Genomic DNA, 15,935 nt, shown 5'->3' with positions numbered 1-15,935 from the left:
CGGGGCTGACTTTACAGAGGAAGTCTCTTGGAAGTACCTTACAGAAATAGGAAGTCACGTGTTACGGAGCTGACTTGAGAATTCATTTCCACTGGCCACATTTGCAGCTCTTGCAAGTCTCGACTGCCCTGGGATCCCAGTTCTAATGCGTGATTATGCATACACAGCTCAGGGACTTGAGGGACTTTAATTAGTCATCAAAGCCTGGGCTTTAATTCACACTCCTAGACTAAGTAAACTGAGTTGGGCCTCATCCGGGAAAAGATTATGCTGCTCCTTATTGACACTGGCTGGATTAGGTCAAACGCTGGAATGCACACTTGATCTTTACCTATCTGTTCACTAGAGCTGGCCTCCTACAGTCCTGCACAGGGACAGAAACTGGGAAGGGAGGCTACTCTAGCCCCAGGCAAGGGGCGGAGGAGGAGGAGGAGGAGAAAGGGTTAAAAGCTTCCTCAGTCTGGGATTCCAGGAAAGTCTGGGAGGGAGAACTATAGAGAAAGGATGGGTTAATTCTTGCGTGGGGCGGGGGGGGGGGGGGCGCAAAACTAAGGACTTTCCCTTGAGATACCAGGCTCGTATTACAGACACTCCTCCCCATACCATATTTACCTGAATATTTTCCCCTCTCACATATCATTCCCACAATTGGGAAAGAAAAAAAAAAATCCTGTTCAGCAAGTCTCACATCTCCTCTGGCTGTGTTTCCCCACCTGGCTTTGAAATTGTAATTTTACTACCTGCATTTGGATCCCTGAGAATAATGCAAAGTGTCCTCACTAGGGGGCGAGGGGCAGGGTTCAAGCTCGGCTGAGCTGGTGGCTGGGGGCAGGCTGGAGCTGTGACAGAGGAACTAAGAAGTAGTCCTGGGTCCTGGATTCATGGTGAGTGTGCTGGGCTCTAAAGCATCCACACCTCAGGCCCCTGACCAGTGCAGGAAGGGACGGAAGGGCGGTATATTTAAGCTATACTGTGGCACTGCAGCAGGACACAGGGCCTCACCCACTGGGACAGAGGTACTGCAGCTTAAATCTGAAATTTCAAAGCAAAGGAAATTAGGAATGTAATTATCACCTTTCCATCGCTTACAGATCAGTTCATTTATGGAAGGAAAACAGGACAGAGGAACTTTGGAATGAAAACAGGTCTGACTTTTGGCCAGTTGTATTGGCTAAGCAATGCTGGGCAAATAAAACTTCTTAACTTCTTCTTGACAGACTTTGAGATCCTTTTTACCCCTGTATGGCATTTTGTTAGAATTTTTCCTTCTTAGAACCACATGCCTCTAGCCATGCAGGAAAGCTTAGGAAAGCATGTGTGGAAAAAGTAACAGCAACTGCTTATGCAGCCGTCACTATATTTGAGGCAGTTCGCCAATTCTCTCTTAATTTCTCAAAACGGTGCTTTGAATTATTATTTCAGTTTTACATACTAAGAACTAGAGGCTTAGAAATATTTAGTGCTCACATTCACATGACTAGAATGCTCTGGTAGTTTTCTCACATCACACTCCCTCAGCTCCATTTCTTCTCCTGACATACCGAATTCCTCTCTTGCACAATGGCACCTCTCTTTGGAAGACCCTCGGCCACCATTCTTTACTGTCTAACCCGAGAGATCTACAGTTTTAGAAAACACTACTGCAAGGCTTCAATTATGTCAACATATCAACGGAAGGAAAAAAAAAAAGATAGATTCAGACTTTGCTGTTCTTTGGTGGTTATTTTGATCATTTCCTCTACTTGCCTAATGGATGTTTAGTTTTATCACTCATTCTCTTGGCTTTCTGCTCACAGCATACAGCATTTCTCTCCATTTACTGATATTGACATTTATCTGTCCTTGGATTTTGAAGCTGGAGCCAATTTGTTTCAAACACATGCATCTTGCTCACTTTCTGCTGATAGCTTCGTCTCTGCCTTATGGACTTAGGAGATGTCACTCAAAATAAGTTACCTTTTTTCTTATTTCATATCAGGCTTGATCGTGGGCTGTGGTTAGTTCTCAGAAGTGAGCAGCTGTTCTCCATTTTATCAGAGAACCTCTCAGACTCACTCATAATAAAAACAGAGAAAATCTCCACAAAACTCAAATGTTCTGTCCTACCCAACCTGCAGATGCTCCAATACTGATGAAGTAAAAACAACCATAATGGCACTTTGTGTTTCTTTATGTTCTGCATCTGAAAACAGGCACAGAAAACAACAACCAAAGTCGTACCGCAGGCAGCCTGTAGCTCTTTCCTTCCTAGCAGCCCAGAGACCTTCCTAACCCTGACACGTCTGCAGCAAGATGTCTGGGAAAGAACTCCTGCGCTGTATTCCCAGATTCCCCGTTTTCTCCTTACATGCTGTTAAGTCACAGACTCAGACACTCAATTTCCCCATCATTTCCCCTATTTCTCAGGGTGGAGGTAAGGAAGAAATGAAGCCCCTTTTTTTTTTTTCTTATTAAGTCCTTTTTTATGAACGGACTTTTCTGTGCAAAATAAAGTTTACTAATACCATGTTTCTAATATTTACCAACATCAACACCAACATTTACCAGTAGTGTTTTACTCTTCTGTGAGATTTTTTTTTTGTTGACTCAGTTATATTCAGGCAACTCCTTAAAAGCTGTCGGGAGGCCCAGTATTTCCTTGTAAATACCAAACCAGCATGAATCATGGCATTTCATAAAGTGAAACCCATACACCCTGTGGATCTATACAGACTGAAACTATCCCACTGGAAGGGTGATACATGATGAGTGACTGGATTACTTCAAGGATTTGATCACCATAAAGTCTAACCTACATAGGAACTTTTTGGTAGCCACTAAAGAAGCCTGAAAAATCTGTTTTCAGAAATCAAAATAAGTCATATTAGTCTTTCAGCCATACTTCCTACTGTCCATTACCCACACAAAACCCTACTGTAGGAGGGAGTGACCTGTGTAAATGGCCTTCCTCAACTCTTATGACTGAAAGAATGCTTTCGGAGTTTTGTATTGCTTGTCTTTTTAATTTAAGAATTCTTCAATCAAATGGGTAGGAACAAATAAATGCCTCTCTGCCACCATTCATTCATCAGGAGAGTTTTACTTTCATTTCTGCCTTTTTACTGGCTTTGCTTTGGATTGAGCTATTTAAAAGTATTCTCTTGTCATACTCCTCAGTCATTAAAAAAAGAATAAAATAATGCCATTTGCAGCAACATGGATGAACCTGGAGATTGTCTCAATAAGTGAAGAAAGCCAGAAAGAGAAAGAAAAACACCATATGATATCAATTGTATGAGGAATCGTAAAAAAAAAAAAAATGACACAAATGAACTTCTTTACAAGACAGATTCACAGACATAGAAAACAAACTTATGGTTACCAGGGAGGAAGCGGGGTAGGGGTGGTGGTGGGATAAATTGGGAATTTGGGATTTTCAGATACTAACTACTATATATAAAACAGATAAACAATAAGGTTCCCTGTATAGCACAGGGAACTATACTCAAAACCTTGTAATAACCTAAAATGAAAAAGAATATAAAAAGAACATATATACGTATAACTTAAACATTATGCTGTACACCAAAATTAACAACACTGTAAACCGACTATACTTCAATAAAAAAGAGTAAATAAACAAATAAATGCATTCACAGAGCCCAAAAGGGTTAAATATAAACAGATGTTGACAGGGTGGGATTCAAATGTGCTTGTGTCCACTGAATTGACTGCTTATTTTTTAATGAAAAGGGGAAAAATAACAACGTAAAAGTAATGAGTAATTAAAAAACTATAATTGAAAATTTTTTTTAGAAAAAAGTGAAAGAGCTACATGCGACTTTTTGTTGTTGCTAACTTTGCTATATAACAACTGGGGATGTTGAGGATTCATTTTCCATCATCAGTGCTGGTGAGTGAGATGCTCAAGGGCATCCCCAGCTGGGGCTGATGCAGCGCCAGACAGCTCTCACTCTTCTAAAAGGGAATCATCAATAGAAGCATAATGGCGCTTCAATGTCCTGGGGGAGGTCTAGGCACTGAGCAAACTGGATACCTATCCAGTGTCAAAAGAAGGGCCCTTCATTCAGATCCACTGCCTGAAGAAATAAAAGCCTCCTGCGGCTTGTTTTGAGGATTTGTGCAAAGCTTGAAATCCCAGCCATTGTTTAGGCTAAATACCTGTGACTATATCTGGCCTAAGGACCAGAAGTTGCCCACCTTGGATTGAGATGCTTAAAGATGCTACTTGGATTCGTAGAGAAAGTGCAGATCATCTCTTTCTCCTATAATTCCTCTAATATTTGAGAATCAAGAAGCTAAAGGGCAGGGGTCTTCTGGGCTCATGTTGAATTAATTAATTTTCTGCTTACCTCAAAATACAGTTTTAATAAATACCCATTTTTGTTTCATTTAGCCGTCATTTCTAAATCATGTGAAGTCTATTGAGTCCATAGAGTCGTTCCATCATTCTAGCCAACTTTGGCTGGAACCCAAAAATGGCCCCCTGACTATTCTATAGGAGCGCTCAGTCCAGAAATACTCAGTTTGAAATAGAACACAACTGTTGGTACAAGTGCCTTTGAATTCAGCTGCTCTGGCCAAATCCTAGTTGTTCTAAGACCTGCCCTGGATATGGAGTGTGCACCTAAGCAGAGGTGCCTGCCACAGGCTTTCACAAAGACAGTGGCATGAGCCACTGGGACAGTGAGAATTCAAGGTCAATTCCAAGTAACTGTCTCTTTCCCCTTAAGAATTCTTTCTTCCGTAGTCAGGAGATTTTTCTCGCCCCACTCCATTTCATCTCTCCTTGTCGTTCAGTGTCAGTAGCACTGAACAAGTTTATCCTCTGTCTTCTAGAAAACAAGCAATGGCCACATGCAGAGGAAGTGGCAGTGGGGGACTCTGACAAGAATTTTCACAACTGCACAATTCTGTTCTTAAATTAGCCAAAGGAAAGTTAGGCTTAGAGGAGAAACCACACACTGGAGTGAATAGAGAATAAAGAAATGTTTTTTGTTTTTTGTTTTTTGTTTTTTTAAACTCAAGATAAAACTGTATTTGAAACCAGGATCTAGCCTAAGGAATTATGTGACTTCGGATAAATTACTCTATCTCTTTCAGCCTCTATTTTCTCATCTGTAAAATGGAAGAGAAAGAACAGATTTCATAGATTTCTTATAACGATTATATGAAGTAATGTATATAGAATGCTAGGCACACAATAGGCCTTTAAATTATTGTTAAGATTAATATGAATATAGTTATACATTGACATAATAATGGATTTTATCTATCCAATACACTTACAGTAATTAAATGCTCAAGACATTCCGGGTTGGTTCTGACTTTGTGTAACCTTGTTCTTTCTCAATAAAAGCATTTTATTAAATATATATCTGTGATTTTTGGGACCTCTGTTTTCATATAGATAAATACAAAAAAAATGTAAAACCCCTTATTAGATTATCTGTTAATTTCAGAAATCAAAGGTATCATCAATATATTGCCTCTGGGAAACCAGATGTGCACATTTATACTTGTTAATTTCACCTCTGACTAGGCATTTCCAAATGAGAAGCCAAAAACTGCAGAAAGCTTTATTTTCTGTCTGCCTGCAGGTGTACCACATGTAAATGGTAAACTCACCCTCTGAGCAGAGATTTATCTGGGAGGCTAGTGTTCTTTTACTTGGAGAAAAAGTTGGGTCCACAGGGAGGCATTGTCTTAACAACTGAGATGACCCAAGGGGTCATGGAAAGACTTGCTCCTCTGTTCTGTACATCCTTTCATCAGAAAAGGAAGCCTGTGAATGCTAATAAAGCTTCTTTTCTTGCAAGTATAAATAAATATTACAGCTTGAGCGCAATATTGCCTGATGGAAACATACCTTCCCCTCTGATGAAAGTTCATTTCTTATACCTGCTACAGACTCTTCCCAGGGAAAATAGAAGAGATAAATCCATGCCCCTCAAGGGCAAATAGGCCAGGGTACAGAGGATAGGGGGCATCTTCAACAGAAAAGTGGGCTTATCCAAACAAGGATTTAGGGAAATAATCATCTAGCTCCAAGTTCCCCCAATAGCACTATTCTTACCTTACCATCCCTAAGAGAACCAGCCATTTCCCTAAGGCTGTAAGACTTTTGCCCTGAGAATGCAATTTTTTCTTTACTTCTCAAATTCTTAATGTTGGGTCTGGTTTCTCAGAAATGTTACATATATATCCTCGTTCATTGTACTCCAGAAAATTAGATGCCACTTAACAACTGATGGGCCAATTTGGGTTATGTTTCCGGTCCAATAAATGACTGGACTCCTTTACATGGTTTCACAGTTACCACTCCATACCCGTGACTACATCCAGGTTAAATCAATTTACACCCTGCATTAAGAGATATATGCAACATTTAAAAAGCCTAATAGCCCCTCTTACTTTGCCAGTGTAATATGCTTTCCTATTTTTAGTTTCTTCTGCCTTTCTGTTCTTTACTCCTCCTTTCTCTCAGGAATTTTAAGACAGCGATTTTCTGAAACCTAGGATGTCAACGTCTACAGTTCAGATCTCCTGAGTGGATTTAGCAGACAATACTGCCTCGTTCCGGGGGCACCGTGTTCCGTGATAATTCAACTGTCTATGGGAAAACGGCAGAATACACAGTGTCCTGGAATCATACTAACATCCACACAAGTGCACTGCATAAGTAGTCAGGAACACGCTGTTCACTTGTGAGGATGTTCTTAAGGCTACTTATTAGAAAAATGTGGCTCTATGTCATTGCAGAGCTGATGTATGCCCATTAATAATGTTCTTCCATGTTTACTCTGTATACTCTGTAGAATCTTTCAGAGTCTCTAATTCACTGAGTCTACTAGCATCGCTCCTTGCCTTCTCTATTCATTTCAGCTCATTTTCAACTGCTAGGGCCTACTTTCTATGATTTTCCTCATTTAGTATTATTTTTCTCATTTGTGTTCTCTTTGGCCATCTCAGATGTCCCCGCTAACATATGTTTCTCTCACCACTCTGAAGGATGAGGTTATCAAAATCATCACTTATATATTTATAAGACTTGGGACTATTGGGGTCAGGAATACATCTCTCTTAACAAATGACAGCTTCTCCCTTCAGTTAAGTAACTGCTTTTTAAGTCTTCATAGCAATAAAACAAAAAATGTGTTATTTTCCCCTTAACTACTATGTGGGAGATTTTAATTTACAAATATTTCCCTAAAGAGTGTGTGAAATATTACTCATGTTGGTCTGTGTAGCTACCAACATAAGCAATATTTGTTGGGAAAATTTTTAAAATGTATAAAAGTTGGTGTGAAAAATGTGATTAGAAAATTTGGACTTCTTTTTCTTCTTTTTCTTTTTTCTCCACCCCCCCTTTTTTTTTTGTTTGTTTTCCTTTGTCTTTTAAGACACTGAGTTCAAAATATTAATACTCCAAATTCAAAGTCAGAATCTTACTTTTGAAGGAGGATAAGCATACCCACATAACTTGAACCAACAGTATTAATTTTTGGTTTCTAGAAAGTTAGAGGGCAGAAAAAGTAACTCAGAGTTTAAGGTTGAATGATAAGAAATCAATGCAAGGAATCAGTACACACCCACAGAGACTAATCAATAAACAAATAAACAAGCCAACAAATAAATAATAAAGCCAAACTAATGAAAAGATTCCTTAGACATAGTGAAATGATGCTAGATTGTTTGTTTCTATACTACAACAATAAAATGCTAATATAATATGAATTTTAAGGTTGTTCTCAATTAAGACACTACAGGATAATACAGGAAGCATGCAGAGAAGATGCGGGTGGGGGCAGGAAGCCCGATTTACTGCCTACTGTGCACTAGGTGACACTGGGCTTAAACTTTGCTTGTGTTAGCTCAAGTCTAGAACAGTGATGTGCCTGTTGCTGCCTCATAATTCCGTTACTTCCCCACATCCTTATTTTTGACTAAGCAGTCAGATTTGTAGATCCCAACATACGGCTCACCGATGAAGACTATGTTTTGTTTATTTTTTACCAATAGCTCAGCAGCCTGAGTTAATTTTTTGTTAATAACATCACTCTGCTCCATCTGGTCCTGTGCGCATCCCATGGTGATTTAGCTTTGTAACGAGAATTTTTAAGCCTCTCAACACTCTGCTAATAGAATCCAAATAAACCTTGAGGAAAGGATGAGGCTAATGCCAAAGGGAGGAAGCAGATGACAGAGTTATTGAGGAATACAGGTAACAATTTGCATGAGGGAATTTAAGAGATTTTGTTATAGAAATATTGAAATACTGCTTCAGAATTCTTGCTACACTGAGATTTGAGCACCACTGCTTCTAAATTTCCTTTCAGCTGACTCATTTGTAAATTAAACTAATTTCCTTGATGTCAAATGCTAGATTCAGATTGTTGGGAAATAGGCCCTGAAATAAAATTCGTTACTTTTCTTCCCCCATAACAGAACAACATAAAAAGATGCCACCATATTTTATATGTATCTGTGTGTGTTAAATAAAAACATGTTGGCCTTTGGGAAAAAAACATCTAAGAAGATGAAATTCACTTCTATAGTTGGAACATTATACTAAAATAAACTAACCACTCAGTACTGGTTCTCAATTTAAGTATCATTGAAGAATCTATATATATATAAAAAAAAAAGGAATCTCTGCCTGCAACAATGGTGCTCTTGGGAAATGCTCTCTGATTGTCTGTGCTGCAGAGCAGGGGACATGCCAGCTATACAGAAAACAGCATATCTGCATATGAAAAGAGCAAATTTGGTTGAAATCACTGTTGTCAACACCAGAAGTCTCTCCTCCTCTAGCTTCTCCCCTGCCTCCTCAGGTTCCCTCCTGTCAATCCTCAGAAAATTCTATTTTGTCTGGTTTTCGTGAATATTACCTAGGTGGCTGTGACTCCATCCTTGAGCAACTGAAGTAAAAACAAGTCTGTGCTTGTGTCTCTTCCGGTTTTAATATTCCATGCTCTATGATGTAAACCCCAAACCGGCGTGGCATCGTCGCCTAAAACCGCATAGAGTCTCGGCTCTTTGTGAGCACGCTCACAAAATCCACACTCCACTTCGGAAACGAGTTCTTGCAGCTTTCGGCTGCTCTTTTCAGCAAGAACATATGTGCTGCTTAAGCAAGGATGAAAATGTTATTCCAAGAATGGAAGCAGGTCTCTCCAAATACTAAAAGAAATGTCCGTGAGTCAGTTAATGGAAATCTGTAGTGTTAGAACTAGGGTCCCAGAAGAGGAAGAAACACAGGGAACAACCTTAAATCTTTTATCCATCCAGGGACCAAAACGACAACATTTTTCCAGAACTGCCATTTTGACATGGGAGCCAAGAGGATTCCCGTTCAGGACAAGCGTAGAACCCATCCGTAGAGCCACATGATTAGTGGGTAGGGGGTGCTTCCTTGATTTACCTCTGAACCAAAACATGAGGCCAGTTTGGCTGGTGGAAATAGTTATAGGACGAAGTGGCAGAAAAGTCGGAGCCTGAGTCACCAAAGGCGGGTGGCCAAGAAAAGAGCACTCAAAGTTGTTGAACTCTTGAGGGCACAGAATGATGTCTAGGAGGTGTTTGGAAGACTGAGAAAGAATAAACGAAACAGGGACCTGGGATGTGGCCTTCAGCAGTTGTCAGCCTCCTGAGGGAATCTGAGGTCCATTTGTTTGGACAGGAAGTAGCAAGCAATCTGGAAAGCAGCTGTTGAACATGAATGAGTTCACACACAAAACATTGACTCACAGTACGGGTTTCACCAAATCCTGCATGAGGCCATTTTTAGACATGCTTTATTGAACCAAAATGTTTTAGAAAACTGCATTGTATCATACTGAGCTGAAGGGCTTAAAATTTATAAGGTATTTAAATTAAGGTAATCTTTAAACTTTCAGTAATATTTTCCCCATAAATGTTTTCAGCTTAGCAGTTATATGTGGATTTTTTTTCCATTTCATAAAAAAATTTATGAAATTTTATGAAATTCCTGACCCTCTAGTGCCAAATATTTCACAAGTAGATTAAAAGTATTAAATCAAAGCTATACATGGATAGATTAGGAAATAAGGGGGGAAAGGGAAGCATGAGAGGAACAGATGGTTCTTGAGGGATAATTCATCTCTCATTTTATTGTCTCTACCTGCAACATCCTTTGTGGGGCACAAGTTATCAGTCCCTATTTTTTTTGAGTCTCTTGAGTCAACCATATGTGTAATTTCTTTGAGGGAAGAAAATTCTCAATATTCATGTTGAATATGGGGCCTTCAGGGTATCAATTCTCCCATCATAAGATGATTGACTCACAGGAAGTAAGACTAGGTTGGTACAGATAATAAAGCTAGAAATGACTAGTGAGCCGGGAGACATGACACAAGAGGAGGAAGACGAGTGGGTCTGTCGGTGAGACATCAAATGTGGACTAGCTTGAGGCAGAAAGAGTCTTATTATACAGAGCAAAATCCACAAGTTCAACAGTATATGGCAAGAACGTAGACCAGACAGCTTGAAAGTGGGAGAGAGCAGTTCTAAGAGAATCAGAGTTTGAAGGAAATAAAGAGCATGCATCTCAGAACATTTGGGGTCTCCAAGGAGCACTCCCAGCTCAGCAGAGCACCTGTGAGCTGAATGTAGCATGCATCAGAGCCCCAGCTAGACAGGAAGTCTCAGAACAAAGGAGTAGTGGTTTACACTACCCAAACTAAATTAAAAGAGAACCACCCTCTCAGCAAGTCCCAGACACGTGGTAGACTAGGTGAAAATATGAGACGTGTAGACTAGGTGAAAATATGAGACGTCTGTTTGAAGTTCTCCTTGGCACTTCTTTCTTGCTCTGTGTAGTCAAAAGCCAAAGGTTCAAGGTCATAGATTCCAGTCCTGACTGGGTGACTCTGGGTATGTTATGGAATCTCAGTATCCTCGTCTAGAAAGGGGCATGATAATTACAGTTATTCTCACAGAGTGCTTGTGAAGGACTAAATAGGTGGGGGGAAAAATGATGTATTAATTTCCTAATGATATATTGATAATGGACTTCTCACTTTCATGTATGATAGCTCAAACACTCTGTGAAATAGGAATTATTACCCACAACTGATAGGTAAGGAATCAAGAGTTTCCTAGAGGTTAAGGGGTTCACCCAAAATAATCACTAAAAAATACCCTTAAACCACCATTTATGCATCTAGCACCATTCTTAGTACTTTAAGTACACTGCCTCATTTAATCTACAAAACAACCCCATAAAGATGAATTGTTCAGAACGGCACAGGGAGACGGTAACAGAATCTGAATTCAAATGCTCTCAGAATAGCAACCCTGTCCATGTCTCTTCAACACTGCCTTCTCTCAGGATTACACGTTGTAGCTGAAATCTTGGTTCAAATCTCTGGATGCCAATCCATTTCTACTATATGTTGTCTCCTATCCTTGTTATTTGTGTATGTACGTTCTTACAACATATAGGAAGACTATGTGCTTCCTAATGGTATCATAATACAGAAATCTTGAAGTTACCTTGTGAAGAATTTGGGGCATGAAATTCTGCACAAGTAAGCAACCGTCAGCTATCCAGTCCAGTGACAGAAACCACTTGCCCAGCTCAGCCTATGACTAATTCCTCCTGTCAGTTCACTCCAGATGAGCCCCAAGGGCAGTCAGGCTTTATCCTTTCTAATAAAATTTGCTAACAACAAAATATCAACGGTTAAATAATTGTCCTCATTGAGAATACAAAAATGAATTGCTCTTTACAAACAACTGTGCTAGCAAAAGCTACAAAACCTTTCAAAGGCATTTCTAAATATATAAATTTATTTTATGAAGAAATATGAGTAAAAGAGCAGTGGCATTCACCCATGCGTTCAGTTCATGGATATTTATTCAATGTCTAAATGTGCCCACCATGATTCTAGGTGACAGTTTCATAGCAGTGAACAGGAAAGCAAGTTCCCTACTTTATGGAGCTTATAGTCTAGTAAGACATAAAATCAAAAAAAAATTAGTGAGAATTTTAAACAGAGTGATTAAATTGGGAGTGCTGGGGGGAGCATGGATCAAGGAAAGCTTCTCTGATCAGGTGACAGCTGAGTGTGACCGAAAACTAGCAAGGAGCCAGCTGGGGGGTGGGGGTGGGGAGCCAGAGAACAAGACCGAGGAGGTGGAGAGGGAGGCCGCAGAGTGACTGAAGATCAACATGGGTGAGGCGAGAAGGGTCTGCTCTTTAAGCTCCTTGCGGAGTGTCATGAGGACCCCCTTAACTGGCCCAGGTGGGAGCCAAGACCACCTTAGAACTGAACTACATCGGTGGCAATGGATGGAGGTGGTCAAATTCAGAACATTGAACACAGAAATTATAGGACTTGATGATGGATTTGACATGAGGTTGGGGAAAAAGAAGAATCAAGAAAGAGCTATAGTTTGAGGATTTGTATAACTGAATGGATGGTGATATACTTTAGGGGGAGGGATATCTTTGGGGGAATAAAATGTTTACGGGGACAAGAAATGGGAATCAAGAAATCAGGTTTTCATTTGATCCAGCAAGCCCACTCCTGAGCATATACCCGGAGAAATCTCTAATCTGAAAAGATACATCCACCCCAATGTTCACAGCAGCACTGTATACAACAGCTAAGACATGGAAGCAACCGAAGTGTCCATCAACAGATGACTGGATAAAGAAGCTGAGGTATATTTACACAATGGAATACCATTCTGCCATAAAAATAAAATAATGCCATTTGCAGCAACATGGATGGACCTGGAGATTATGATATTAAGTTAAGTAAGTCAGGTTTTAACTGTCTTGAATTTAAAATACCACCTAGAAAGTCAAATATTTTGAGCAAATGACACCGTGGCATTCAGAGAGAAAGGATCAATATTGCAGAGTAAAGGAGCGCTCCAAGGACCTGGTCGTAAGATCTGATTGTAGATCTCTCGGATATAGAATTAAAGATATAAGGAGAACTATAAAACGATATAGGATTCTCGCTAAAAACCTTGGTCTTAAAGGTGTACTCTCTTGTCATGGATCTACCTTGATTTACTTTGAGATGTTTTTTCCCCTTAATGACAAAATGACCTTTGGTGTCTGAAATAGCCAAAAGTGCATTTTTCTTCTTTCATGCACAGAAGTCTCACAATCCACAGTGACTGAAAAACTGGGCTCTAGAGGCAATCTGCCAAGATTCAAAACTTAACTCCTCAGCCTCTCCGTAATTCAGTTCCCAAAATGTAGACAATAACATTGCCTAATTAGTTATTGTGAGAATTATACGAGATAAAGTTGATAAAATACTTATTTCAGACGCTAGCACGTATCCAGTAAATGTTTGCTATCCTTAAAAAAAAATGACCCCCTAGGTGAGCAAGTGGAGATGTTTACTGGCCAGTTGTAAAAGGGAGCAGAGAGTTTCACTGAAAAGAGAAGGTGAACGTTACAAATTTGGAGACAAAGATCCACAAATGTTATTTAAAGCATGGACTTTGAAACTGCTTAGAGCAAGAGGGTGTTTAAGTTTTGTGAGTATTGGGATAAAACAGATATTCTGAATTTGAACAAGTTTTGAGTGGGAAAACCTTTTCTGCTCAGACTGACTTCTGCCACCCTAACCCTATAAATGACAGACAAGACCTATCTCTTTGTCACTGGTAAAGCAGGGGTAATGTTGGAGTAAGGTGCAGAGCACTTGAAAAGCTTTGGACTTTCTCCTACCAGACAGACAAGCTCAGACAAGTCACTTAACCCCTCTGAGAGTCAGCTTCCGCCCTGTAAAATGGGGAGAGCACCACCATTGCCAACTGCAAAAGGTCAAAGCTCAAGTAAGCAGCATCTGGGAAAAGACTGCTCCGTACAGTGGACATGTGACAGACTTTTCCTTAATCCTGTGTTCCACTCTACGAGGCCCCTCCCCCTGGCCTGGTTCCCAGGTGGCCTCGGATACATTTGGATGCCATCTGCTCGACAAGAAGCTAGAGTGACAAATTTCAGCCACACAGACAGAAGCATCAGGGGACCTCGCTCCCTCATAACCTCAGCGACTTCCTAATGAGCAAAGCCGCTAGGTAGTCCTGACTCCTCAATTATCCGTAGTAGGAACAAGCGTGGCAGAGGCAGACCTGTCCCAGTGACCAGTGTGCTCAGTAAGGAGACGACGGAGGGAAGCTAGTAATTAGGTGGATACACACAAAGAGAAAAAAACTGGGTGGGGCATGTTGATCACGAATGAAAGACACAGATTAAAAAAAAAAGGTAGAAAGTGAACATTAAAAAAAATAGCAAACTTCTAATTTATTAATTTGCTAAACAAAAATTTTAATAACAAATAATTTGTAAATATGTGGAATAATCTGCTTAGGTCCATGAGGTTAAACCTGGTCAAAGACCTCCCTTAACTAAATGTCCTAAACGTGAACAGAAGGATAGATGTAATTTATTTCAACAAAATTCAGTTAGATGGTCCACTTGCGGCAAAAAGGAAGTGAGAAGAGATGTTCGTCTCTTATATACTATTCACGTATTAACCGATGTCACATATCTCAACCTCCTGAAGAACGTCAAGCCAGAATATAGACCAGCATCAGTGAGAACAGGCTACGTTCACAGCTGCAGCACACGTTAAATCCCGAATATCCAGAAACCACTGCCCACCTGACAGACCTGCTAAGAAGCTCTAATTGGTTCATTTTCTTTTCCTTCAATTAATTCTCTAATTAGATCAGCAGTACAAAAACATGACATAGGTCTTATATAACTGTTTTATGGTTTTCCCTTTCCCGATCTTGTCCATTTAATAATCAGCCCCAAGGAACATGGTCTTTGGAGTTAAAAAATCTGTATTCCTCCGCTTCCTAGCCTTATGCCCTTGGGCAAGTGGCTGAATTCATCTGTGAAACAGGAATAGAGAAGCACCTAGAAGATCTGTTTTAAGATCAGAGATAAAATGTGAAAAGACACAGTGGAAAGATCCTTGTGTATGCAAACTCTGCAAAGGTAGGCAATTGCTAGGGGCGTAGCATGGCTACCAAGTCTGCTGTGTGCAGCTCAGCATGGCCCGAGCCTCCCCTGAGCTTCATCTAGCACAGCCCCAAAGCCAGGAAGATTCAATCCTTCCTGATGCCTAAATACAATTCGCAAGTGACAAAACAATATTTAAAGACTTGCATTCACCTAGAATTTTAAAACAGGTTTCTAATAAATGTGCAACAATTGTAAAATAATGCAAGAGGATTTCTAGAGCCTTAATTTACTTTTAGAGTGGGATTATAAGTAATAAAGAGGAAAACGTAAATGAGCAGTAAACTCATCACCTCGGGAAATGAGCTGTAGGATTTTGTTTCATATAGTTGGCTGCTCTCTTTGCCTAAATTGTCTCTTGTGTTCCTTCTAAACCAGCTGAAATCCTGCTCATCCTTCCAGGCTTGGTGCAAATGCTACCTCCTGTGAGATGTTGTTTCTGATCCCACGGTTGTATTTAATCACTGCTTGCTCAGTACTGCCATAGTTCTTGGCTTATGCCTTTGTTTTGCCCTTATCACCATCTGCCTGGCCTTATAGTTGTTTGTTTCCACCACCTCCTGGAAATTCTTGAGAAGCAGGAATCTAGAAGGATGGGGTGTAGCCTGATGCTTAAAAGCAGGAGCTTCAGAATCAGACTTGGATCTGACTCAACTTGGATCCTGACTCTGTCACTCAACTTCCATAAGATCTTTGGAAAAGTTGATCATTGGGAATCTTAGATTTTTCATCTCTCTTTTGCAAATAATATGAGAGAACATGTTCTGGGCTCAGGCTCCTGGATTCAAATCTTGGGCTCATTACTTGACCTGTTTATGTCTAAGTTTCCTTTCCTATAAAACAAGGAAGATAATAGAGTAATTATTCCATAATGAAATTGTGCAAATTAATTAATTTATGTAAATTATCTAGA

General features: G+C 40.0%; 1 protein-coding gene across 4 annotated transcripts in view; it reads right to left on the bottom strand.

Moving 5' to 3' along the window:
- The window catches only part of INPP4B (inositol polyphosphate-4-phosphatase type II B), a 659,032-nt gene that overhangs the window by 305,613 nt on the left and 337,484 nt on the right, over positions 1 to 15,935 (bottom strand). The window lies entirely within an intron of this gene.

Source organism: Vicugna pacos, chromosome 2, assembly GCF_048564905.1.
Source record: "Vicugna pacos chromosome 2, VicPac4, whole genome shotgun sequence".
In the NCBI taxonomy this organism is placed as follows: Eukaryota; Metazoa; Chordata; class Mammalia; order Artiodactyla; family Camelidae; genus Vicugna; species Vicugna pacos.
This window is presented reverse-complemented; position numbering and strand designations above follow the sequence as displayed.